This window comes from Marmota marmota, unplaced genomic scaffold (assembly GCF_001458135.2).
Source record: "Marmota marmota marmota unplaced genomic scaffold, marMar, whole genome shotgun sequence".
Taxonomy (NCBI): Eukaryota; Metazoa; Chordata; class Mammalia; order Rodentia; family Sciuridae; genus Marmota; species Marmota marmota.
In genome coordinates, this window is record NW_026005793.1 from 497,431 (window position 1) to 524,358 (window position 26,928).

At 36.4% G+C, this 26,928-nt stretch overlaps 1 pseudogene; it reads left to right on the plus strand.

Annotated features, from left to right (window-relative positions):
- The first annotated feature begins 2,591 nt into the window (after nt 1–2,591).
- On the plus strand, nt 2,592–26,717 carry LOC107160971 (annotated as a pseudogene).
- The last annotated feature ends 211 nt before the right edge of the window (nt 26,718–26,928 follow it).

The window sequence follows — 26,928 nt, forward strand, 5'->3', positions numbered from 1 at the left end:
ATTAACAGTGGCCCACCGTGGCTGTCTGTGCAGAAGGTCTGGGTCTTCAGCTTGTAGCTTCCACTTCCTGCTTGTACCATGCCTCCACCATCATAAGAGATAGAAGCAGTAAAAGGATCAGAGGTTAAGAATCTTGACATCAAGACTCTGAGTGTATTTGGCAGTTTTTTGTCTCTCCCCTCTTCTAGTCGCAAACACTTCAGCAGGAAGTAGTGAATGCTCTGCTGGTTTCCGGGTGAAATTCAAGTTCATGGATAACTTTTAGCAGCATTAACATTGTCTGTAAAAGCCCCCCTCCCAACATTTTTTTTTTTAGATCATCTTGCTCAGTTTCCCAGTCTGGCCTTAAATTCTTTATCCTTCCAAGTAGCCTCAACCTCCTGAGTAGCTGGGATATTGACATGAACCCCTGTGCACAGCAGCTGTCTCAAATTTTTTGCCTGAGCTACATGTTATATAATTGCTTTATCCTAGGTGTCAGAAATCAGTGTGACCACACTGCATCTTCCAGATAGAAAGTATGGATGTCCAAGCCAGTACCTGAGAGCTTGTACCTCTTTGATTTCTCTTTTAGGAAAGAAATTTAGCAAATATGAACTTGAGCTCCCCAGAAATGAGGAGTTTTTCTCATCTAACACTTTGAAAATCTGGGGCTGGGGGGGGGGGGACACGGCCTCCTGGACAGCCTAACGCCTTTGTAGCTAAGGAAATCTCAGGGCAGCTACTTCTCCTGAACAGTCTCCCTTAAAGCCCAGGATTCTTGCATTAAAAGTCTTGATTTTTTATCCTAAGATCATAATTAGTAACCACTGGACAAATTCATCCTTGATACTAATCTGTGTACAAGGGAAATTCTAGAAATATCCATGCAGTGTATAAAGAGTCTGTAGAGGCTTTGTGGTGGCACCTTTTGTGTTCCAAACAGGATGGGTTGGAGGTGTGGCCTCATCTGCTCTTGCAGTTTATACTGAATATGTGTCATTCCTTAAGAAGCACTTGCAAGGCAGGACCCTAGGTCTCTTACTGGGAAGCATGACATTGAGGTGAGAAAAACAAAATGATTTTCTTTCTTTTCATTTTCTTTCTTTTGTGTGTCTGTGTCTGTGTGTACCAGGGATTGAATCAGGGGCACTTAACCACTGAGCCACATTCCAGGCCTTTTTCATAGTTTAGTTAGAGATAGTTTCTTACTGACTTGCTTAGGACTTTACTAATTGCTGAGGCTGGGGTTTGAACTGCTGAGCCAGCCACCTCCCTCATCTTCCCTAGCTAGGAATATAGGCATGCTCCTCCACACCTGGTGAGTAAAATAAAATTTCTAATTTAAATCCCTCTTTAAGTGACAGAATAAAATTAAAGTCAATCTCAGGTAAAATATTTATAAATGTTCAAAGATATTTACTAAAAATCATATATTGATGACACCCTCTTTCTATGTTTTTAAAGCAAAAAAAAAAAAAGAAAAGAACACAACTAAATAATTAGATACAATCTGAAACTGAGGATTCATTTTGTTTTATTTTTTAATTGATAATTGTTGATAAGCCTGTGGAGGTTTATTTATGAAGATTATCTAAGGTGAAACATCAATATTCTGTAACTGAAAACTAATCACCCACATTACCTAAGCACCCACACTAATTCAATCTCATACATTATCCCAATTACCTACACTAAAACTGATTGGAAACATCTTGAAATGTAATCAAGGAAGAACTGGGTGTGGTCCTCAGGCAATCAGTAAAAGGGCACTCCTGGAGACAAGCTCATTCTTCTCCAGAGCAGAGTTTGGAACTCACCTGGCTGAGGGATATTTTAATCTACCTCTTCTACAAATAAAGCATGTAATCCTAGAGCTGACTTCATATTTTCCCTTCTGCAACAAGCAGAGGTGAAACCATGGACCCACTAGTTAGGTAAGTACACAATTTGTAGTGGAACTGTAGTTATTTTCCCAAGCCAAATCAAGTCAAATTTCATATTTTAAATGATCATAAAATAAGGTTATCTCTATGAAATGATGCTGTTTCTCTACTTAGTAAAAAAAAAATAATTCCTCTTCTGTCTTGACTTGAATGTAGTTTGGAATTAAAGTGATATTTAATTTAATTTTGTTAGTTTTGTATCCCTTAGTTGTTCCTATGTGTTTTATAAGGACTCAGAAATTAGTTTCCAGATAACTCGTAATTTTGTACTTGTAGATCTAAAAATATATTTAGGAATATTTCTTCCCTTTAATTTCTAGAAATTCAACCACTTGTGCATATGAGAACCCAAATATTTAGCAAAATAAAATTATAAATAATGCTTTGTTTTATGGAACAGATTAAAATAATTGCATATTTTCACAGTGTGAAGCAGTGCTTGGTAATAGTTTGGGCTTGGTAGAGAGAGATATTCTCTTAAATGCATAATATATTTGAGTTATCTATTTATTTATTAATTTTTGTATTTGGTCATACATAAAAGGAAGTCTATTTTGCCATAGACAGAAGTATGCTATTCAATAACAACTTGAGTAAAATTTTGTTCAGGACTTTTTCTCTTCAAGGATAGATGAATAAATTCTATTGATATTCTTCCCTCAGAAAATGGACTTAGAAATCTCACAAGCCTTCCAGAAGGAAAGCACCTGCTCTATCTGCCTGAAGTACCTTATGGGCCCAGTCACCACAGGCAGTGGCATAGCTTTTGTTGGCCCTTTCTCTGCCTTTCCTGGGAACAAGAACAAACTCCTTCCTGTTTCCCTGCATGCAGAGAGCCTTCTCAACATAAATATGTCAAAAACAATATTCTTCTGAAGAATTTGATGTCCACTTTCAGAAAAGCTAGTCTCAGGAAATTCCTGAGCTCTGAGAAAAATGTGTGTGATCCACAAAGAGACAAAGAAGATCTTCTGTGAAGAGGAAAAACCCCTGGTCTCTTTGCACTGCTCCAGCTCTCAGAAGCAAAGGGCTCAGGGACATCCTTCAGTTGAAGGGGCTGCTGAGGAGTACCAGGTAAGTGAATCACCTGAGAACACTGTGAATGGTGAGTGAGGAAGCTCAGGAATTATAACAAAGATGAGGATCTCAACAATGATTGCCCTGTTGTTTTTTTTTTTTAATACATGCTACAAATAATTTTCTAAGTATCAAGGAAGAAGCTAAGTACCAAAGGTGTAAGTAATAAATAAAGTATACAAGTATACCTGCTTTAGTAGAGCTTGCTTCTACAGGGCTAGTGATAAGGTACATGCTTACTTTAATTTTGAGTTTAACCCTAAGGCATTAGAAAGTTCTCATTTGAAAAGAGTTACAGGATACTCCAATAATAAATGCAAAACATTTCTATACAGTATGCATATATACTAACACAAGGGGATAAATAGGATAAAGTGCTTTGGAATTAGTGAGGGAGAGCATCAGAAAAATCCCAATTCTGATGGAATTGCCACACTATCTAAAAGCTATATATCACTATACTTGGCTACATTACATTTTGCAATTTTACAGCCTGAAATCTTCTAAAATTCATAATCATCAATGTTAAAAAAGAAAGTATTATATTTTTTCATACAAAGTACTTATATCTTTTTTTGTTGATTCTATCATTGTGAAATTGAAATAAATGTGTTTGCTTCTCAAGTGTACTATATATATATATATATATTACATATATACATACATACAAAGGAGAAGCTGCTAAATCAAATAAGATCATTATGGGAAAAGATCCATATAATTCAGAAAAAATCTAAATGAAGAGAACCAAATTATCAGTCCATGGATTGTCAGTATAAGTCTATTTTCCTAACACTCAGCTTGAGACAGACATACTAGAAATTTACTTATACTCACTTTAACATAATTGTGTAAGGATATTAGGTATAGCTTTTCTAGTGGTTTCTAATTCTGAAAGTAAAATTCAACTATGTTGATCAAACAAATGATCAAGCTGTGTTGTAGGGAGGTTTGAGATTAAAATTAATTTACTAACCATAGATGAGACTATTGCATATCATGATGTGTGACTCATCTATAAATACCAATTACTTGCATAGATGCTTTTGTATGTGGGAGGATTAATTATCAATCAAAACTTTTTTCTTTAGATATTATATACACTCATGAAGCAGATAAAAGTGGATAAAAGCAGATAAGAGGATGGATTGGTTCCTTCCATCATTATAAAGAATAGAAAAACAATCAAGATTAAAGAGGAGTGAAATTGTAATTTCTGAGAAATAGGCAGATATGAATTTATGGTGTATGTAACATACTGATAAAAGGTACTGGCCAAGAGAGGTTTAAGTGGAGGAGGATAAAATCATGCTTCAAAGGTGATCTAGACAACCTATTCCTAGAGTGCTACATATATCTACAGGAAGAGCTGATGAGGGTTGAGTATAAGTAACTGTGTCCCATTCTTCATGAGAAAGAAAAACTACATGTAGAGTCTTAAAAAGAAAATCAAATGAATTTTGGAGCATCTCAAAAAAAGCAAAGCCAAATGGTTCAAAAGCAGACACACCTCAGAGAAATACATAAGAAGCTGGTGAAAATGTCCCATGAACCCTATGTTGAGCTTCTGCAGGTAAGCTCTGAGATGCAGGTGATAGTGTTTTATATAATCTGAGGTTCTCAGTTTTGAACACATTATATAGTGCCACATCTAAATTTTCACATCTCCTTCATAATTGATGGGGTTCTTTCCTCTTTAGATATAATCTAGGTAAAGTTTAACTTTTATTCTGACTACAAATAAGCAAAATTCATGGAATTCTGTGAGTAGCTGTCCTAGGAAATGTTTTCTTCTTGAATTGTTGTTTTGAAGCTTTCTTTCCTAAGAACCAGAAATAACCATTTATTCATGAACATTCCATTTTTGCCTGCCACTGGTCAATATGAAGAAATTTTGGAAAAAGCTAATGGTTTCTTAATTCTGTTTTGAAGTTGTGGGTTTGAAATGCCCTCATTAGAGACATTATCTACTATGTGCTACCCATGTCCTTCCTTCTCACTCTTTTCTCATCCTCTGGGTGCTGAATTCTTCTAGAATTCAGTTTCTTCAAATATGCTTTACCAGTATTGTCCTGAGAGATGAAAATGAATTTATAACAAGAGTTGCTGTGATTATATTTCATACTTACCTGAACTTTCAAAAAAAAAATACCATCCTATTTCTTAAGAAGTTTAAGCATTTCTGGTTTTCTTTGCAGGACTTGGGAGATCTATTGACAAAGTAAGTTTAGTCTTTAGTGCAAACTAGGGTACCATGTGAGCTGTGAAAAGGATCAAGCTGTTTCTATGGAAGTGAAGAAATATTTTATATAGATAATAATCAACTGTGTGCACATGTGTTTGTGTGAATATGATTTCCTATTCCCTTTATCAGAAGTTAGCTTCTCTTTTCCCCTGTGGTTGAAGAATGTATGTTTTGCTTTGCTGAATGCTGACATTCATAATTACAACTCTGTATGATTTTACATTGTAAATCAGAAACACTGAGGTGCTTGGAATATTTTTTCCTAGTTAGAAAATGAGATTGGCACCTCTGAGAAATGAGTTGTTAACAGGCAAATAAAGTAAGAAAGACTCCTAGGAACAGTCCCTTCTCATGAAGATGGAGGTACACTCTGATGAGAAAGGGGTTTTCAAGAAATATTTTCAGTGGAATGGTTGTTTAGTTCCTTAAAAACTGTGATGACATCTTTCACACCACAAGATTCATATTCTCTTCCTCCTTACAGGAGTGAGTCAGTGCAGCTGCACATGCCTCAGCCTATAAAGCCAACACTTTCTGCCCAGATGATCCCTAGACTGATAGACAGCTCAACTGCTTCCAAGTTGAGTATCAGCCCACTGATGGGAACACAGTATAGTGCCCTTCAGTAATGATTTTCTGTGATAAATCTTAATCTTTATTAACATTTAATATCCCAAAAGGAAATGGCCTGTCAATTGGTATCTATAATCACATTTAGTAATCTGGTTACCATGATGAAATAAGAAAAAAATAAGTGCAGGCTGGTATAATGATAAATGTGATTCAGGGTATAGATACAAAATCATTTAAGTAAGTCAGACAATTATAAATTAGTTCAGAATGTTCTCACTTTAAATTAAGCACAGGTAATGATGGAGATTATTTAAGTATTTTCCATTAAAATGCCTTAGTAATTGAATGTTTCACATGAATCATATTAAATGTAATATATAAAAATGCATTAAATTTAAAATATCAAAATGCATGAACAAACATAAAATAACTGAACTCACAGAGCAATGCTTCATGAGCATCAAAAATACAAAGAGTTGGTGAAGTTTAGGCACTATATATATTTCCATGGTAGACTTAAATAGGAACAAATGCAAGTGGTTACTTCTTTGCACTTAGTGGCAATGCAGACCTCCACTTCTAGCTCATTACAGGAGTGAGCTAGAAGTAGGCATGACCACCCTTTTTGTTACAGTGTCCATATTTTTAGCAGTGTTTTCATTGTGATTGGGCTCTTGTTTCTATGGCAGGTGTTCTGGAACTCTTGCCATATACTCCAGCCACAATTATGCCTTCACTTCTGCCTTTTAACTCACCTCTCCTTCCAAAAGAGTCAAAGGTATAACTTCTCATGTAAAAGGAATTTAAAAGATGATTTTTTTTCTGGAATATTCTCTTCTTTCTAATGTGGAAATTTTCTTCAAAAATGCAGTAACCAATCATTACATGAAGCTATTTGATAATGTGATAAGTTTGAGATTTGAGCATGCCCATCCAGACTCATGTTTGAATTCTGATAGATCTAACTATTTTAATGTATGGGGAACAAAGAATTCCCTGGGAAATATTACTGGAAATTCCATATGAAGGACTCTTTGGACTGGGTTCTAGGAATCTGCAAGGATTCCTGGGTAAGGAAGAATGGCACACTGATTGACAGCAAAGACATGTTTCTTCTCCTATTGTGAAGGAGGATGATCACCACAATCTCTTGACCAATTCCCCAGTGTTTTCTCACTACATAGAGAAGCCTTAGATTTGGGTTGATATGTTTCTTGATTTTTGAGCGTGGAAGTGTGAGTTTTGTGAATGTTACCAAGAGTTCTCTTATATGACAGTACCCTGCTGGTTCTTTGAATTTTCCAGTCAGGCCTTTTACTCATACTGGCCACAAATGACCAGGAATAAGTCAGGAAATTCTATGCCTATGAATTCTCCAATTCAGGCAGTCCTTCCCAGTAAAAGTCAATAATATTATACTTTAGTATTTTTTCAGTATTTTTTACTTGAGCCTGGTGTGGTGGTACAAGGTTATTAATTCCAGCAATTCTATTAATTCAGGAAGCTGAGGTTGGAGGACCTCAAATTTGAGGCCAGTCTTGGAACCTTGGTAAGACCTGGTCTGAAAAGAGAGAGAGAGAGAGAGAGAGAGAGAGAGAGAGAGAGAGAGAGATAGAAAGGACAAAAGGGGCTCAGATACAGCTCAGTTGGTAGAGTGGTTCCCTCACTTTCCCTCACTTGCACATGTTCTGGATTCTATTCAAAGCAACACCAAAAAAAATTCTTGAATCTAACTTCATTCTGCTTTTAAAAACAAAGACATGTTGAAGACAGTGTGAATGCAAAGTTGTTTTGATTAATTTTCTTTAAATGAAGATCATGTGTTGTGGCACATAAAATGCTTTGCAGTCCCTTTTTCCATCTGCACTATAGACTGTGGATCTTTGCATGTTTTGTAAGTTTGTCAGAAATAAAAAAATTACATAATTGTATGATACATAATCAGTAGTATTTTGTAGGAAGAATTTTCACATCATAGGCAGAACTCTTTGTCCACAATAGACATATCATTTTGATATTTTCACATTCTGATGATCTAAAAAATTCTAATTTATTCATTCTGAGGGAACAAAAAAGGAAAATTCTTTCCCACACTTAGGACAAGAAGCCATTTTTCAGTGAAGCCATTAACGTTGCTCCTTTCTCTTTCCCTACTATTTTCTTAACTATTTTTATTTATTTTATTTCCTTCACTATTTTTATTCTAATTACTTATAAATGATAGCAGAATGCATTTCTATTTATTGTACACCTATTGAGCACAGCTTTTCATTTCTCTGGCTATATACAATGTAGAGTTGTTTCACATGCGCAGTCATATATGTACCCAGCAATAATGGGTACAAAAAAGCAATAATGTTCATGTCATTCCACCATATTTCCTACCCTCATTCTCCCTCCTCTATTTTCCTCTCCTTTGCCCAAAGTTCCTCCATTCTTGCACCTCACTCCCATTATGTGTCAGCATTCACTTCTCAGGGAGACCTATACAATGGACACTACAGAACACTAAACAAAGATGTTGAAGAAGATCTTAGAAGATGGAAATCTCTCCCATGTTCTTGGAGAGGAAGAATTAATATTGTCAAAATAGCCATTCCACCAAAATTGTTATATAGATATGATGAAATCTCAATTAAAATCCCAACAATTTTCCTCACAGAAATAGAAAAGGCAATTATGAAAAATCATTTAAGAAAATAAAAGACTCAGAATAGCCAAAGAAATCCTTAGCAATAAAAGTAAATCAGCATGCATCATAAGACCAGACCTTAAACTATACTACAGAGCCATAGTAACAAAAGTGGCATGGTATTATACCAAGTACACTTGTAAATCAATGGTACAGAACAGAAGACACAGGTACAACACCATATAAATACAGTCATCTTGTAGTAGACAAAAGCTCTGAAAACATACATTGGAGAAAATATAGCCCTTTCAACAAATAGTGCTGGGAAAATTGGAAATCCATATGCAACAAAATGAAATTAAAACATTATCTCTCACCATGAACAAAGCGTAACTAGATGTGGATTAAGGACCTAGGAATTGGACCAAATACCCTGCAACTAACAGAAGTAAAATTAGGTCTAAATATTAAACATGTTTGATTAGGTCCTGACTTCTTTAACTATTTTTAAAGAATTTTATGTTAACAGCAAATCTGAGCGGAAGTAAAAAAAATTACACATATTCTCTGCCCCTTCTCTATATAAACAACTGTATACCTTCAATAATTATCCATATCCTCTGTTAGAATGATACATTTTTTAATAACCAATGAACTTAATTTGATACACAGAATATGTGGATACCATATACTTATAATATAATGAGGAGAGAATTTTGCCTCTGAGTTCTTACACTCTGAACCTATAACTCTAGTCTATTCATGAGAAAAACATCTACAAACCAAAATTAAGGATATATGACAAGTATTCCTCAAAATTGTGAAAGTCATAAAAAGTAAGAAAAGAAGCTCTTTCAAATGAAACCAAAGGAGATATCAGAGTAAATTTAATGCTCCATTCTAGGTTGGATCCTGGAATAGAAAATAGGATGTTCTAGTACAAGCTGGTGTAATTTAAAAATTTTTTAAAATATCTGACTTCAGTTTATGATAACTTACTAATTTAAGCTTCCAATGTTTGACAACTCTCTCATGGAAGTGTATGAACATTTTAGAGGAAAAGGAAACTGGCCATAGAAATACAAATACATATTAAGTTAGTATATCATATTTCTAACTTTCCTTTAAATATAAATTATTTTAAAGTAAAATTTGAAAAGTTTTAACACAAATATCTATGTGTCTATGCTCCATGACATACTTAAATAGTCAAAAAAGCAAATTTTAGAAGAATTTATGTAGAGTAATTAAGTTTTTGAAAATATACACATACAGTAATTAATCATCCATCAGAGATTGCCAGTGTCTGAAATGTGAAGCCCCATACAGTACTGAGCCTTTGAATCTGCTGAGCCTGAACCACTTTTCTTCTCAGTTTGCTGTTTATTCTATTTTAGATTTGAGATAGTAGTTGGGGTTGCCAGTGCAGGTACAGCATTTTACATTTTACCTCAATAATATTTGGGGATAATTTCTTTCTCATTTTTTAGCCTCTCTCCTGTTTAAATCAAGACCTCTCAGGAATCTCAGGCTATCTCCTTATGATGTCTCTTCAGGGTTCTTAATGCATTATTTTATCTGAATTATTTTTACATCTTTTATATGAATATTCTACCTTTTCTTTTATTCCTTTGTTTGATTCTTCCAAATATTTTTAAATAATTATATAACACTGTATTTTATATTTAAAAAAAAGCAATTCAACTTTTCCAAAGTTAAAAATCTACATTTCTTCTCTCTTTCAATCTAAATAGTTCAGTACTGTCTTATTCTCAGTTTCTGGGAAGATTTTTCCAAACCTCCAAAGTTGGACAAGGAATACCAGTCATGCCTCACTCACCCCACGTACTAGTAGTATTCTTCACATTAGCTTGTGTCCACCAGTCAATTTGTAATATTACCAGAAATCATCGCTGATTCTGAGAGAAAAATGCTATCCTCCAATGATAACTCAAACTGAGCTGACAGCATCATTTTCATCTGCATTAGAAAAAGAAAACATTTTCATATTTACCATGAAGAAATGAGTTTTGTGAACTTTCTCATTTAGTTTATCTTGCATCTCTTGAGTCATTTTCCATAACAGATCCATTGTTTTTAAAAGGTTTTTCTGCAAAATAACCATAGGCTTTAGTGTTAGGTAAGACAGTCTTGTAGGTTTCATCCTACACTCTCTCTCAACAAGATACTAATAACTTTTAAAAAGAACTGGTGATGAACCTCAGTGGTACAGCAGTTTCTTAGCATGCGGGAGTCCCTGGGTTCAATTGGTAGCACAGTGGGCAGTGGAGTGGTACTATGTATTCAAAAGCTTCTCTAGAGGATACAGTACATTGAAACTCACAGAACATTAGTGGTAGTAGATCCAAATTCTGAAGCAAATTGCCAAATTGCCTAAGGATTTACTGACCTTTTGTATTTGCCATTTTCTCCGAGAAAATGAATTTATTACATTGTGGTCTATAGTCTGAATCTCTGAATTTCCTAAAATTGAAAATACCAGGAAGGGGAAAAACATCCTTCTGTTGCCCCTAACATGTTTTTTTTTTTTTTTTACAGCACTTAAAATTCTCTATCATTGTGGGTGTGAAACCAAAAGCTACTTGCTTGTCTAGTGCTCAAATTTTGTTCCCTTATAGGAGTAGTTTCTAAAACAAATGATATCTGTTTGGAAAAAGATCCAAGACAACCAGAAAAAATTGAAAGAGGAGAGCAGAAACACCAATCTATTGGTTATAAGCATGAGAGTATATTTCCCTTAGAAACAACTGATGACAGGAAAGTTAGACATTGATCAGTTCATCATATGAGTTTGAATCATCAAGGATTTTAGGAAGATCTTTTTTGATGGCTTGTACTTATTGGAATACAAAGCAATGATGCTGCTCAGGGAGATTCTTTGGGCTATGGATCAGGGAGGTTTTATATTATTGACTTATTTACTAACAGAAATCAAATTGTTGTATATAATTATTTATGAATAATCTAAGGATGTGAAAACCAATATTTTTTTCTCCTTGTACAGAGACCTCTGGGTGATAGTAGTGTGCTCCTTGATTTTCATAGTAAACATGTGAGGTGTTTTTTTAACGATTCCAAGAGTTACTTTTTTTGTATATATCCTGCAGTATTCCTGAATTTCCCTGACAGGTTGGTTTTTATTTTTATTTATTTATTTATTTAAACAGTTCACACATAATTAGGGATAATTCAGGAACTTGACTTCTTCCTGCCTCAGAATTCCATATTTGAGGGACTCCTTCTCTTTGAACAAAGGCAATGATACTGCAAAGGTATTTTCCCCATATCTTAACCTAAGTTCATTTATTAAATTTAAAAATAGGATACAATGTAAATTTTTGGGCTCAAATTCCTTTTAATAAAAAACCTCTTTATTTGCCTATTATCTATAATATATGGTGGTGGTTGATTCAATGTTGTGTTACTTTTTTATGATTACAAAAACATTTGTTTGTGATTCCAAATAAAATCAAATGCAGGAACACAAGAGTTGGCATATTTACTGAGATCTGGCTATCCACAATGCACATGTCAGTTTAAAATCTCCCTCTGTGCTGAGAGCCACAGCCGAGTTGGAATGGCCCCTGGCATTTTTGCCAATAATATTGATTGACAGGCGAGGCATTGCTATCCAACTCTGCTGCTAATTTGCAGTTCTCACGCTACTTTGGAGTTCTCGTGGGGATTCCCGGGGATTCCTGGAGAGTTTCCATTGGTTGGGGAAGTGCAGGAGGAAGGATTTCCAAAGGAGATATTTCCGGTGGCTGGTTCCTGGAGGAGCCGCGTGGCGGGTGGCAGATTTCCTAGGAGCGTGTGTGAAGTGTGCTGGTAGAGTTTAAAAATAAAGTTTGTTCCTGCTTCAGTGGCTTGTGATTTGTGCCCAGCCAGACTGCGGCATTTGGCTACCCATGCAGGGAACGTCTGAAGCTTGGGGGTAAGTGAAATTGTTCGCCCCTAAAGAAAGGCGAGAGAATGGGTGACCATTTTAAAAAAACAATGTGTTCTTGTTTTGATTTGTTTTGTTTTTGTTTCAAGCTGCCTATCCCTAGAACTTTCTCAGGCAAAGTGGGAAAAATCTTTGGCTCAAGGTTTGAAGTTGTTTGCCCCTGAAGAAGAGATAGGAATAGAACACAAATGCACATGTCAAGAAAAAAGGAAAATTGATACAACGATTTTTCGTTCTGTTTTTGTTTCATTCTGTTTCTGTTTTGTTTTGTGTTATCTTATTGGGTTGTGATATCTTTATAATAGATTAGAAATTAGTAAAAAACAAACTGAAAGAGTGTTAAGTAAATTGTTAGAGGTTCAGACCATGGAGAAAGACATTTTAGATCAAGCAAAAGAGAAGGTCTCTCAAGCTAGTCAAACAGAGGAAGAAAATTTAAAGGAAGAAAGCTTAGAGGAGAAACAGCTATTAGGGAAAAAGCTACAACAGGAGGCTGCTACTAACACCGTTCTATCACCAGAGGGCATAATTCAACCAACAGCTCCACCTATGGAGACAGCTGAGTGGCCCTCAACCCCTGTAGTTGATAGATGGGATCCTGAGACAGGACCTCAAAGATTAGCATGCCCTGTACTTGAGCAGGCAGGAGGGCAGCAAATTCACTGTGCTTTAGATTTCAAAACTGTGAAGCAATTAAAGGAGGTGTAACAACCTATGGTCCCCAAGCACCGTTCACTGTAAGCATAGTTGAATCCATTACCAACTTGGACATGACACCAGCCGACTTGGCTAGCATGCGTAAATCTGTGCTAAATGGAGGACAATATTTGTTATGGAAGGTTGCCAATGAGGAATTTTGCATGGAGACGGCTAGGCAAAATGCAGCAGCCGGTTACCCTCAAAGAAATCTAGATATGTTGTTAGGAAAAGGACCTTATGAGGGTCAATGGCAACAAATTGAATATGATCATGCTATATATGCACAAATTGCTGCAGATGCAGTTAGGGCATGGAAGACTTTACAAGGACATGGAGATTTACAAGGTTAATTATCTAAGGTAATACAGGGAGCTAATGAAATTTATGCTGAATTTGTAGATAGGCTTATTCAAACAGCAACCAGAGTTTTGGGGGATACAGAATAAGCAATGCCATTAATTAAACAACTGGCTTATGAGCAAGCAAATTGTTGGTGCAGAGAGGTCATTAGATCATGGAAACATGGAGATTTAAACACATATATTAAATTACGTAGAGACATTAATGAACAAGGGCAAGTCTTGGCAGCTGCAGTACAACAGGCTTTAGATACCAGGCTAAAAACATGCTACAATTGTGAACAAACAGGACATTTTAAAAGGAATTGCCCCATAGGAGGAGGGTTTAACAAAGCTAGGTATAAAAGTAGAATACCGGGTATTTGCCCACAATGCCGTAGAGGGAGACATTGGGCTAATGAATGCCATTCTCAAACCACCATAGAGGGTTCTCCTTTATCAAAAAATGGACAAGGACCAGGTGTTTACCCACGATATCATGGAGAAAGGCATCAGGCTCCTTTGCCAAAAATGGACAGGGGGGCCCAATGCTCCGGGGCCCATGAACACAAATATTCGGGGCACTGGAGGAACCCAGAAACACCATGGAGGAACCCAGCAACACCATCAGGGTAGTGCCCAGGACACATTATCCATCAGATCTCTCATCAGACGAAGCAGAGGGAGCACAGGGTTGGACATCTGCGCCTCCGCCAGAGCAATACTAACTCCAGAGTCGGGAGTTCAAACCATTCCCACAGGAGTAAAAGGACCTCTTCCCCAAGGAACAGTAGGCTTATTGTTAGGAAGCAGTTCTTCTACTCTAAAAGGACTTATGATAAGTCCCAGGGTAATTGATCCTGATTATGAAGGTGAAATAAAAATTATAGCTAGTTCTCCAAAGGGTATATAAGTAATTTCACCAGGAGATAGAATAGCACAGTTATTAATAATACCCAGCATACATGATAAATTTTCCAGTAGTAGTATAGAAAGAGGTTCCAGGGGATTAGGCTCCACAGGTGTAGATTGGGCTATGCTGTCTTTAAATTTAGATTCTTGTCCAATGCTAAAACTAAATAATCAAGGACATGAATTTAATGGGCTACTGGATACAGGTGCAGATGTTAGCATCATATCTCGTCAAGAATGGCCAAAATATCGGCCGTTACAACAAGCCACTCAAACGCTTTGAGGCTTAGGAGTGGCAACTAATCCCCATAGAAGTGCAATGGTATTAGATTGGAAGGATCCTGAAGGATGTGAAGGAACTATACAGCCATATGTATTGGATCATCTTCCCGTAAATTTATGGGGACGAGATGTCCTAGATCAATTAGGTTTGACATTAACAAATAACATCAACCAAAATGCACCCACTATTATGACTAGACAAGGTTTTAGGAAAGGAAAAAGATTAGAAAAACAAGAACAAGGTATAGCAGCACCAATACAAATAGATCAAGGAACAGACAGACATGGGTTGGATTTTCAGAAAGGGCCACTGAGACAATAAAAATTACTTGGAAATCAGAAAGACCAGTATGGGTTCCTCAGTGGCCCCTGACTAAAGAAAAGATACAAGCAGCCCATGACCTGGTCAAACAACAATTAGCAGAAGGACATATACAACCTTCTGTATCTCCCCATAATACTCCCATTTTTGTCATCAAAAAGAAATCTGGTAAATGGAGATTATTGCAAGATTTAAGAGCCATTAATAATGAGATGGTTATTATGGGACCTGCTCAATCAGGGATTCCTCAATTGTCTGCTTTGCCAAAAACCTGGTATGTTTTAGTTATAGATATTAAAGATTGTTTTTTTTCAATTCCAATTCATCCTGAGGATAGTCCACGTTTTGCATTTACTATCCCTGCACTGAATCATGAAGGTCCTGATCAGAGATATGAATGGAAAGTACTCCCTCAAGGGATGGCTAACAGCCCAACTATGTGTCAAATTTATGTTAACAAAGTAATCCAGCCACTTAGAAATCAAAATCCTGAACTACAAATATTTCACTATATGGATGATGTATTATTAGCACACAAAGATAAAAACACATTGCTAGAATGTTATGCCACACTTACAAACTTATTAAAAAATTATAATCTAGAGATAGCAATAGATAAAGTACAATTAAATTTTCCAATTAATTATTTAGGAGTTCTATTATCCTCAACCATGGTCCGTCCACCAAAAATTCAAATACGAGTAGATCAACTCAAATCACTTAATGACTTTCAAAAGTTATTAGGAGACATAAATTGGATAAGGCCTTATTTAGGTATACCAACAGGAGAGTTGGGACCTTTATTTGATATCCTAAAAGGTCCATCAGATCCAAATTCACCCCGAATGTTAACGCCTGAAGCAAGAAAGGCATTAAAAATCATTGAAACATATATGGAAAATATGCATTTGGATAGAATTGATATAAGTTTGCCTTTATTATTTATTGTACTACCAACAAAAAATATTCCTACAGGAGTATTTTGGCAAGAAGGTCCATTATTATGGATACATTTATCTTATTCTCCTAACACTATTCTTACTAGGTATCCTGAGGCTGTAGGACAATTAATACTCAAAGGAATAAAAGCAGCAAAGGGAGTGTTTGGAATTTCTCCCAATAAAATTATTACTCCATATACTATGAATCAAATTGATGAGTTAGCTAATGAGTTAAATACTTGGGCAATAATCATGTGCAAATCTAATGTTTCATTTGATAACCACTTACCATCTAATCCTTTATTGTCTTTTTGGTCATTGCATCCTGTAATTTTTCCAAAAATGACAAGAAAAACACCTATCATGAATGCTCCAAATATATTCACTGATGGGTCAAATAATGGTACAGCAGCAGTAGTTACCCCTGATCAAACTTTTACATTTTTAGTACCCAAACAATCAGCTCAAAAGGTAGAGCTTAATGCAGTTTTACAAGCTTTTGTGATGTTTAAAGATTCTGTATTTAATTTATTTTCTGATAGTCAGTATGTAGTTAATGCTATAGTATCTCTTGAAGATGCTGGTAGGATTTCCCCTTCTTCTACTGTTTTCTCTTTGCTTTCCACTATACAAAGTCTAATCTGGGACAGAAAAGATCCATTCTTTATAGGACATATCAGGGCACATACAGGATTGCCTGGAGCCCTTAGTTTGGGCAATGATTTAGCAGATAAAACTACACATGACATACATATTTTCTCTACACTAGAAGAAGCTATAAATTTTCATAAAAAGTTCCATGTCAATGCTAATACTTTACAAAAGCGTTTTAAAATAACTAAGGAACAAGCTAGACAAATAATAAAACAATGTCAAAATTGTGTGACCTTTTTACCACAAGTTAATCTTGGAGTCAATCCTAGAGGATTGATACCTAACCATATTTGGCAGATGGACGTCACACACTTGCCAGAATTTGGAAAATTAAAATATTTGCATGTTACAGTTGATACTTCTTCTGGATTTTTGATGGGCTCCCTTCATGCCGGAGAAAAAACTAAAGATGTTATAGCTCATTGCTTACAAAATTTTGCCACTGTGGGTGTTCCAAAACAGTTAAAAACAGATAATGCCCCTGGTTATACTTCTACCTCTTTTAAACAATTTTGCTCAACATTTGGCATTACTCATATAACAGGAATCCCATACAATCCACAGGGACAAGGCATAGTTGAAAGAGCTCATCAAACTATTAAAATGTACTTATTAAAGCAAAAAGAAGGAATTGGGAAGGGGTATATATTCCCCAAAGATAAACTTAAAATAACCCTTTTTACTCTAAACTTTTTAAATTTGGATTCATCAGGACTTAGTGCTGCGGAAAGGCATATGTGTCCAAAAAATGTACATAAGCCCAAGGTACTTTGGAAGGATATTCTAACAGGACAATGGAAAGGTCCTGACCCAGTAATTGTCTGGAGTCGGGGGTCTGTTTGTGTGTTTCCACAGGGAGAACAGCAGCCGATTTGGATTCCAGAGAGATTAACCAAGGTCCTGACCCAGTGATTGTCTGGAGTCGGGGGTCTGTTTATGTGTTTCCACAGGGAGAACAGCAGCCGATTTGGATTCCAGAAAGATTAACTAAAGCGATTTCTACAGACCAAAAAGAAGATGATTTGGCTCAAATCCATAACAACTGATATCCAAAACTCCAGTTTGGCTATTCTTACATCTGCAACAGAACCAGGATGCTTTTTTCAATATCTATTTTATTATTGCCCTTTGCCATATCATGAAGTTCTATTTTGTTTTTTGAGCTCATACAGACCTAGGTTAATGTTTTGCTGATCAGTTCTATTTTTTGACTATAGAGTTTTTAAACATTGCAATGGAGATTTCACCTGTAAAAAGTTATAAGGCCTTTACTATAATGTTATGTGTTGTATGTATTATATTATGTGTGCACACTTGTGTTTTGTGTTATATGTTTGAATGTATGTATGTCCATATATCATATATGATGAGCGCTCATGATAAAATGGATCCAAATATTTTTTTTTCACGTGATTTATATGGTTTAATTTAAATTGGGTAAACAACTGTTGAGGATTGTTTTAATATGTGAACAAAAAAGAAGGTTAACAGATCTGTTTGTTTACTTTCACCTTTCCTTTTCATTATATTTAATAATTCTCTTAAAGACAATGTAAATTGTTAAGAAAATTGTTTTCTTTTAGTGCCTTCTGTAATGTTACATAATTTTTTCTTTAGCCATTATTGCCAGAATTCCTATCTTCATCCCAGTGCTGGTGAAGTCAAAGATAAAACCAATCTACAGCTTCTACAATAGCCATCACTGAACTGCTTGCAGAACTTGCCTGGACACATTGTGAGCTCACCTGTATGCATTGTGAACTATCTGTTGGTGCAGCGACTTGTGGTAGTGTTGGGGTATTTTTGCTGATGATGTCACCGGTGGTACAATTTTTCAAAGGAGCCCTCAATTGGCTTAATGTCATGGCATTTTGCATCCTCCTCTACTAGTGATGGTCTAAAATTTGGGGGCCAACAGAGGTGAGGCAAAGAACCTCACCCCCCCACTGGTGCAAAGGCCTATCCACAAGTATGGCTGTATGATGGACCGGTAGTCAGTGACGGGTATGATCCAATTGCAGTGGTACCAACCTAAGACAGGAGGCTGACGCCTAGAGGTCAGCTCATCCGATGATGGGTAAGGACCATATGTTGTATTGGACAACCTAACAGGCTCAGTCAATAAGCCACATTGCTTGTTGTTTAATTAAACAGAAGGGGGGGGATGCTGAGAGCCATGGCCAAGTCTGTATGGCCCCTGGCATTTTGCCAACAGTATTGATTGACAGGCGAGGAATTACTATCCTCCTCGGCTGCTGCTTTTGAGTTCTCGCACTACTTTGGAGTTCTTGTGCGGATTCCCGGGGATTCCCCGAGAGTTCCCATTGGTTGGAGAAGTGCAGGAGGAGGGATTTCCAGAGGAGATATTTCCAGTGGCTGGTTCCTGGATGAGCCATGTGGCGTTTGGGAGGAGTTGCTGGTGGAGTTCAAAAATGAAGTTTGTTCCTGCTTTAGTGGCTCGTGTTTTGTGCCCAGCCAGACTGCGGCATCTCTTCAGCTTTAACTATGGATCCTTAATTGAGCATGTTCAAAAAGGAACATATTTTGGCTGGACACAGTGGTGCAGGCCTATAATCTCAGCAATTCAGGAGGCTTAGACTGCAATTCAGGAGAATGGCACATTCTTTGAAGTCAGCCTCAGCAACTTTAAAAAAAAAAGAAACCTGTGTGAAAACAAAAAGGGTTATATGTATAGCTCAGTGGTAAAGTGCCCCTAGGTTCAATCCATGGTATGAAAAAGAAAGAAAGAAAAAAAACAACAGAGAAATGTACATCTTTTTCTTTTTTTTCTTCCTTTTTATTCATGGGGATTTCAACAAGGGCCTCCTACGTATCAGGCAAGTTCACTGAGAAATATTCCCAGTCCAGAAATGTACATCCTAATGCAATGGCCCCCAAAGTGAATATGTATAGACTCCCAGAATAAAGTCCTCAAGCTTTCTTTCTTTGGAGAGAGCATTGCTTTTCAGACACCTCCCATCCTCTTCTTACTTCCTGTGGGCTATAAATATTTTTCCATTCTTTTATATTCTGGTGTGCTCCTTGGCTTCACAATCAGCAAAGCGCAAACCCTTTTAATTTGGTTTCATTAGAATATGATTTTGATAAATAACCTTTAATTGAGCCATTATGTCTTAAACACTGTTTGAATTTGGCATTGTTGAAGTCTTTGATGCCAGAAAGATCAATTTATATATTTATTTTTCCTTGCAGGTATGAGTTAGTGATCCTGCACATGCCCCAGCCTGTGAGGCCACAGCACAGTGCTCAACCCATCACTGGACTGAGAGATGAACTTAACCACTTCCAAGGTGGGTGTCAGACTATTTGAGGGACAGCTACACTGTTCCCTACAATGATGGTTTTCTATGGGTAATCATTCCCTCTTCATTAATCGTTAACCTAATAAAAGTGATCAGCCTGCAACTAAGAATGCAAAACATATTTACTGATGTATACCATGTTATAATAAGTAACAATGCAAAGAAGAAAACATAAGTGAAATGTTGTGTACAAGCTCTGTCATAAAAGTTTCAATTAAGGAAAGGAAATAAAAAGTCTCACTAAGCCCTAGAAACATCATCACCTACAATATCATTTGTTCACTGAGTCACACTAATGGACTCAAGTCAAGATAATTTCAAGAGCAGTTAATTATGATAATGGGTTTATTGACTTTAAATTTGTAAATATGGTTTTCTTTAATGTTTTATAGTAATTAAATTTGTAATACATTACACTTGATATAATAAACAGTACACAAATATAAAATAATGAATTCACAGAACATTTTATGAACAATGATGAAGTAAGTCATCACTTGGTGAAGCAGTATATGGAACTCCATGGTAGACCTAACCCTGACAGGTTAGTTTAGCAGAAAGAGACTAAGGGTCAGATGGAACAAAAGTAAAAGGCAGAAAATTCTTAGCGGGAAACCAATTCTGTAATAAATAGATTTTCTTAAATATAAACTTGGTTTCTTAACCAGAAGATTGCAATATCACTGACACATTTATGTAATTATGTAATAATAACCACATTATCTACTATCCATGATTATATTTATTTTTGTCTTTTTTTTTCACAAGAGAGTAATGGAAGTTAATTTTATTGCTATGGACTTGAGAATGCTCAGGTCTCCAGATTTTTGGGTGTCCTAAAAAATAAGCAGCAGAAGTAAGCTCTATAATCAATGAATTTTTAGGAATATTTTCCCTGTAGTTAGTAAGTGTTCAGATTTACTGGTAGCCATTGAATCTGATATTTTTTATAGCCAAAGCTTTTCCATTAATCTTTGCTTATTTTTTCTTGTAAGTCTCTAAATCAACTCTCATCTTCTATGAATTGGGGCGGGGGGAAGGTCTGATTTTGGCTGAATTATTCTCTCTTCACAGTGAACATTTCCTTTCATAGTGAAATAAGCAGTCACAATGTAGTGCTGTGTGATGTGAGAAGACTGATGTTTGGAGAAGATGATGAAGCTTTGAATTCTGACAGATCAAACTATTTTGCTGCATGGGGAGATCAGGTCTTCAATTCTGGGAAACATTACTGGGAGCTGGATGTGTATGGTCCTGGGACTGGGCTGTGGGAGTCTGTAGGGATTCTGTGGTAAGGAAGAACCACACATTGCTTGAATTTGAGGACATGTTTCTCCTTTTATGTGTGAAGGAGGACACACATTTTAGTCTCTTGACCACCTCCCCAATATTTTCTCTCTATATAGAGAGACCTATGAGCCATGTTGGTGTGTTCCTTGATTTTCAAAGTAGAAGTGTGAGTTTTTTGAATGTTGCCAGGAGTTCCCTTATATGGAGATATCCTATTGGATCCCTGAGTTTCCCTGTCAGGCCATTTATTTTCCACAGTCCACACATAATTAGGGATAATTCAAGAAGCTAACTTATCTGAGAACATCATATTCAAGGGACCCATTCTCAGTTCAAGCAGAGCAATTACTATGTCTGTCTTCTTTCCCTATTTTAATGTAACCTCATTTTATTCAATATGAAAATATGATACAATATGAAATTTTGTTTGCTCAATTTTACTTTAATAAAATCATCTTTAGTTGTCTATAATATAGGCTGTTGTTGGCTCAATGTTTCGTGACTTTGTGTGATTACAAAAACATGGGTTTGTGATTCCAAGTCTAGATTAATACAGGAACACAAGAGTTTGCACATATACACAGATCTGGCTATCCACAATGCACCTGTCAGTTTGAAATCTCCTTCTTGATCTATTCAATTCACCTTAAAGGTGAAAAGGTAGCATAGATGTGTGTGTTACCATCAGGTGGACACATGTAATTTTTCACATTAACTTAATGAACAGGCACTGTAGCTCAGTAGAACATTTGTCTGGCATGGAGGGTTTAATTCTATCAGGGGTGGGTATATGGGGGTTTAAGATTTATGATCATTCCACAGGCCATGAGACATGAGATGGGAAGATAGTGAAACAGAATACAAACTTGTACTCTCTACTGACTTTTCCATTTTGCCATGGTATAATAAATACTCAGTTGATATTTTATGATTGTCATGTCATACTCAATCATATGTTTATGAATGTGTTTCTGCCATCAAATGTTCTTCCTGAATGTATTGTAGAAATCAACAAATGTTTGTTAATAAAAATGCAAATGTAAAGCTTGGTAGACGTTGTTGTCAGCCATACCCGGCAATGGATGTTCACTATGTAAACTTGCCAGTTTTATTTCTTATCACTCCTGGTGAAAAGACTTACGCAGTTTACATTTCTTGAACATTTATTGTGTAGCTTATATATAAATATATCCTGTATGATTTAAATACAAAAATACTTATATTGCTGTGCTTGGTGGAACATGCCTGTAATCCTAGTGACTTGGGAGGCTCAAGCTCAAGACCAGCTTTATCAATTTAGTGAGGGCCTAAACAAATTATCAAGAGCCTGCCTCAAAAGTAAGTAAGGGTTGGGGGTGTAGCTCAATGGTTAAGTGCCCTGGGTTCAATACTCAGTACCAAACAAAACAAGAAAACTACCTATACTACACTAGTTATGAAAAAGAAGGTGAGCCAGGAGGAATTAAAGAGATTTGAAATAAGGTGATGGTTTCCAAATGATATTTCTTTAAGTTCTGTGTGTTCCCTCTCAGGTGAATCACCTTAAGTGATAGACCAACATTCATTCTAATGACTGAGTTCAGATAATATAATGCAAGTAGAGCTTATCCTAGTACCTAACAGAGTATCCAAAAAATAAATATTGGCTGAAATATTAAAATATTATTAATAGAAAAAATAACTACTTCAGTTTTCTTGATATGCATTTACATCCTACCATTGGCTTATCTACAATGTCAAGTGTTACCAGCAAGCCCAGTCTACCTTTTTTATTCTCAGTAGGTGAAGTTGCAGCCTACACTGCTAATAAGATGGAATGTATGCAGTTTCTTACATTCATATTCATACTCATATATTTTTAACCTTGACAGTAGCTTCATTACTGCATTTTAATTGTGCTCACGAAAAAGTAACTTAAAGTTATTTTAAATATTTCATAAAGAGTACATATTTATGAAAATGCCTGCCTTAGTCTTAACATGAATTGTTATGTTCTAGATTGACACAGTTTTTAGTATTTTAGTATTTTTCTTCTAACATTAGGATGAAAGCATAGTGTAAGCACATATTGTGCTAGCCTAAGGAAAGTTTCCAAAGTTCTGTGTAGGACATAATAGGACAGGAAAATATTAGAGGATAATATCAATGATACACAAGAAATCTTGATTTCTAGCTTTGAATGGTTAAGGATGTTCCACTATTTTGAAATTTGAAATTATTATTTTATTGTATAATGTTGATTTTGAAATTTCCCCAGAGATAAAATAATGTACCAGGGGAATATGAAGGTCCATAGTGATAAGAAAGCATAAAATTGGACTTAGAATGATGTAGACAATCAAGAATGAAATTGACATATTATTAAATCACTTAGTCAAAGGTGCTGTAAATCTCCTTTATTGTGCCAAACACAAAATACTTTTACACTTTGAAGACAAATGCATATGAAAAAGAATATGTGTTTTATTACAAGTGAGATATGTCTGTTTTTTAAAAAAGAAAATATTGATCGTGGGGGTATATCCATGAAAAAAAATAATAAGTTGTGAAGAAATTATATCATTTATAATATGTTTAATTCCACCAAACTGTGGGTTCATTTCTCTATTTCTTGTTGGTATTGGAAATATAACTCATTGGGTACTTTACCCATGAGTCACATCCCCAGCCATTTTTTTTTTTTTTTGAGACATGGTCTTAAGTTGCATAGGGCCTCACTAAGCTGCTGAGGCTGACCTCCAACTGGTGCTCCTCATGCCTCAGTCTCCCAAGTCACTAGGATTACAGGTGTGAGCATGTGGCCTGACGGTTTGTTTCTCACTGGTACTCAGAGTAAAGTCAGGTCTCTTATAGGATCTGTTAGGGCACAGGCCAATCAGTGCTAATTTTAAAGGAATTGGACAGTGTGTTGTTGTCATTTGTTTCTCCAAATATAGAAGGTTGTCAAAAGGAAGATTTGAAACAACTGGATTTTTAATTATGTATGCAAAAAAGGGTAATTTGTTGCCATGTGCCATCCAGTAGAAAAGCTAAAAAATATCCTGAGCAAGCAAGCCACTTAGGAATGGCTTGGTGTTTTTTACATGCTTTATGTTTCCATTCTATGCCTTAAAACTTATCTTTTTGGCACACCCCTCTGCAAGATATTTCTGGGTATGCCAGATACACAATGATAGAGATTTTATTTATTAAAAAAATAAATAATAATGGGCACAACAGAATATATACTCAAGAGTTCATGTTCAGTGCAATAAGGTACTTTTTTTTATTTCAGGGATTGAACCCAGGAGTTCTTTACCACTGGACCACAGTCTCTGTCCTTGTGTTTTTGTTTTTATTTTGGAACAGTATCTCATTAAGTTTATGTGGATCTCACTGCTTTGCTCAGGCTTGTTTTGAACTTTTGATCCTCTTGCCTTAGCCTCCCGAGTGGCTGGGATACAGGTGTGTGCCATTGCACACAGCTGAAAGTAAGGTAGTCTTTAATCAGGGATTTGAGTATACTTTGAGTTGAAGCCAGGAGTGTTTCAAGTGTGGGTAAACTCTGCTCTTCAACCTTAGTAATGTGTTGAGTGTTTCCTTATTATTTTGTAAGTGAGGGTAATTTGGCAAGGAGCAGCTTTCTTGTTTTTAATCTCTTAAATGGATGACTATAACAGAAACAATTCTCCAAATTATGAAAATGCTTTACAGAAATGTTTCCTTATTCTTACTCTTTGGACCAACTAGATTCCATAGTTGACTCTCTTCCTCCTGTTCATTTTACACAGTCCTTTATTAGCTAAGTATATTATTGAATTTTTTCCTCACCATGAACAAAATACCTGACAAGAACAATCTAGAGGAGGACAAGTTTAGTTGAGGCTCACAGTTTGGTTTCAGAGATCTCAATTCATAGATGGCTGACTCCATTACTCTGGGTTAAGAGTGAAGCAGCTCTTCAGAGAGGAGGGGCCCAGGAGAGGGAGGCTGCTCCCTTTGTGGTAGCTGTAAGAAAGGAGACAGGGTGGGAGGAACTGGGACACATGGAAGTTGTACCCCAGGATAAATTTATGTATCTATTTAGTAATTTCTTTCCAGCCATTATAACAAGAACTTCTTATTCTAATGATGCTTCTGAAAATATTTAATTACATTTTTAAAAACATTTTTGTGGTTCTGGAGATTAAACCCAAGGGCACCCTACCACTGAGCCATTCCCTATCCCTTTTTATTTTATTTTATTTTTTTTTTTTGAAACAGCATCTTATTATACTGCTGAGGTTGACATCAACTTTGTGATCCTCTTGCTTTGGACTCCTGAATCATTGGCATGATAGTTTTGCAGGATTGCATGCAGGTTGTTACATTTACTTACTACTTTTCAGTTTTGAAGACCTGTATCAGAATTATTATAACCTGGGATATAAAATAGAAAAGTAAAACCAAGGCAAGAACACTGGAATCCTTGACAATTATATCAAAGATAAAGACTCTCCTTGTTATTTTTCATTTACTTCTTTTATTTTTCTTTTGGCAGAAATTTAATTCTTCAAAGAAATATCAATAAACACTTATGGGGAAAGTGAAAGTAAAGTGACCACAACACTCACAGCGACCAAGAGATCTTTATTGCAGCAGTGCAACAGAGGAGAAAAGAGAGAAAGAGAAGTGTTGAGGGTCCCTGCTGGGGAAGGCTTTTATAGCCCTTCTGCTGTACTGCCTAAATCTAACAGCTTCTCTGGGTTTGTAAGCTGCCTTGTTGGCACACAAGGGGGTTAAGTGCTTGGCCTTGAGTGGTGGGTTGAGTGTCAGCCTTGAGCAGGGGGTTGAGTGCTCAGCCTTGAGTGGGGTTGAGTGTTCAGACTTGATGCAAACAGGAGATAAAGGACCAGACAGAGGGAGGTTTGAGTGCGTGGGCTATCCTGCAGCTAAAATTTGTTCAGCCTGCCCTGTAGACAACATAATTTCAGCCTGTCCTGCACCTAACATTCCTCCCTTTTTGTTTTTCTAGGTGACATGGGGGTGGTGTATAATACTCTGGCTACTTCCTGCTTAATGGTGGTTGGCGTGGGACCTAGGAGGGAAAGTGGAGGAATGTTCTGCGACAGGTCTGGGAATACCAAGGCAGCTAGAAATAATATCCAGTTGCTATAGACAGTTATTTTGGCAGGGACAAAGTCCATAAAGGTTCCTTGAAGCCATAGGCTATCAACGGCAGGCATCAAACTATTTCTGAACAGAGGAGATCCGTGGTATCATTCATTGGTCCTGTCATAGGGACTCTAGAAAGTATCAAAGGTGGCTTGGATGAATCCAATAATGTTAAGGTTGACAGCTTGATTGCAGCCAGTGGAAGAGCAGTTGCCTTGACCCATAAATTGAGAGTGGGTGGTGTCATCCTGGTGTCATGTCACTTGGATGTAAAAGTGCCATTGTATAGGGTCCTGTCCATCGAGGTTCCAACAATTGAGAATGCAGTTCCTGAAATAAGACTGAATCACCCAGTTGAAGAGGGTCCAATTCAGCTCATGGTTGCACTGAGATCGAGGCAATGAATGGCGCAAGAAGGCACCGGTTGCGTGTTCCCTTAGGAGTTTGTGTAGAAGTATGAGATTAGGCAGGTAGGACACAAGGGGAGGAGGGGTGATTGGAAAGCTTTGGTTGATTAAGAAAGGGTTCCCATAGGGTTTCTCAAAGGGGCTAAGGCCTGAAGGAGCTCTAAGGGCTGCCCAAATTCTGGTGAGGGCCAACGGCAGGAGATTAGGC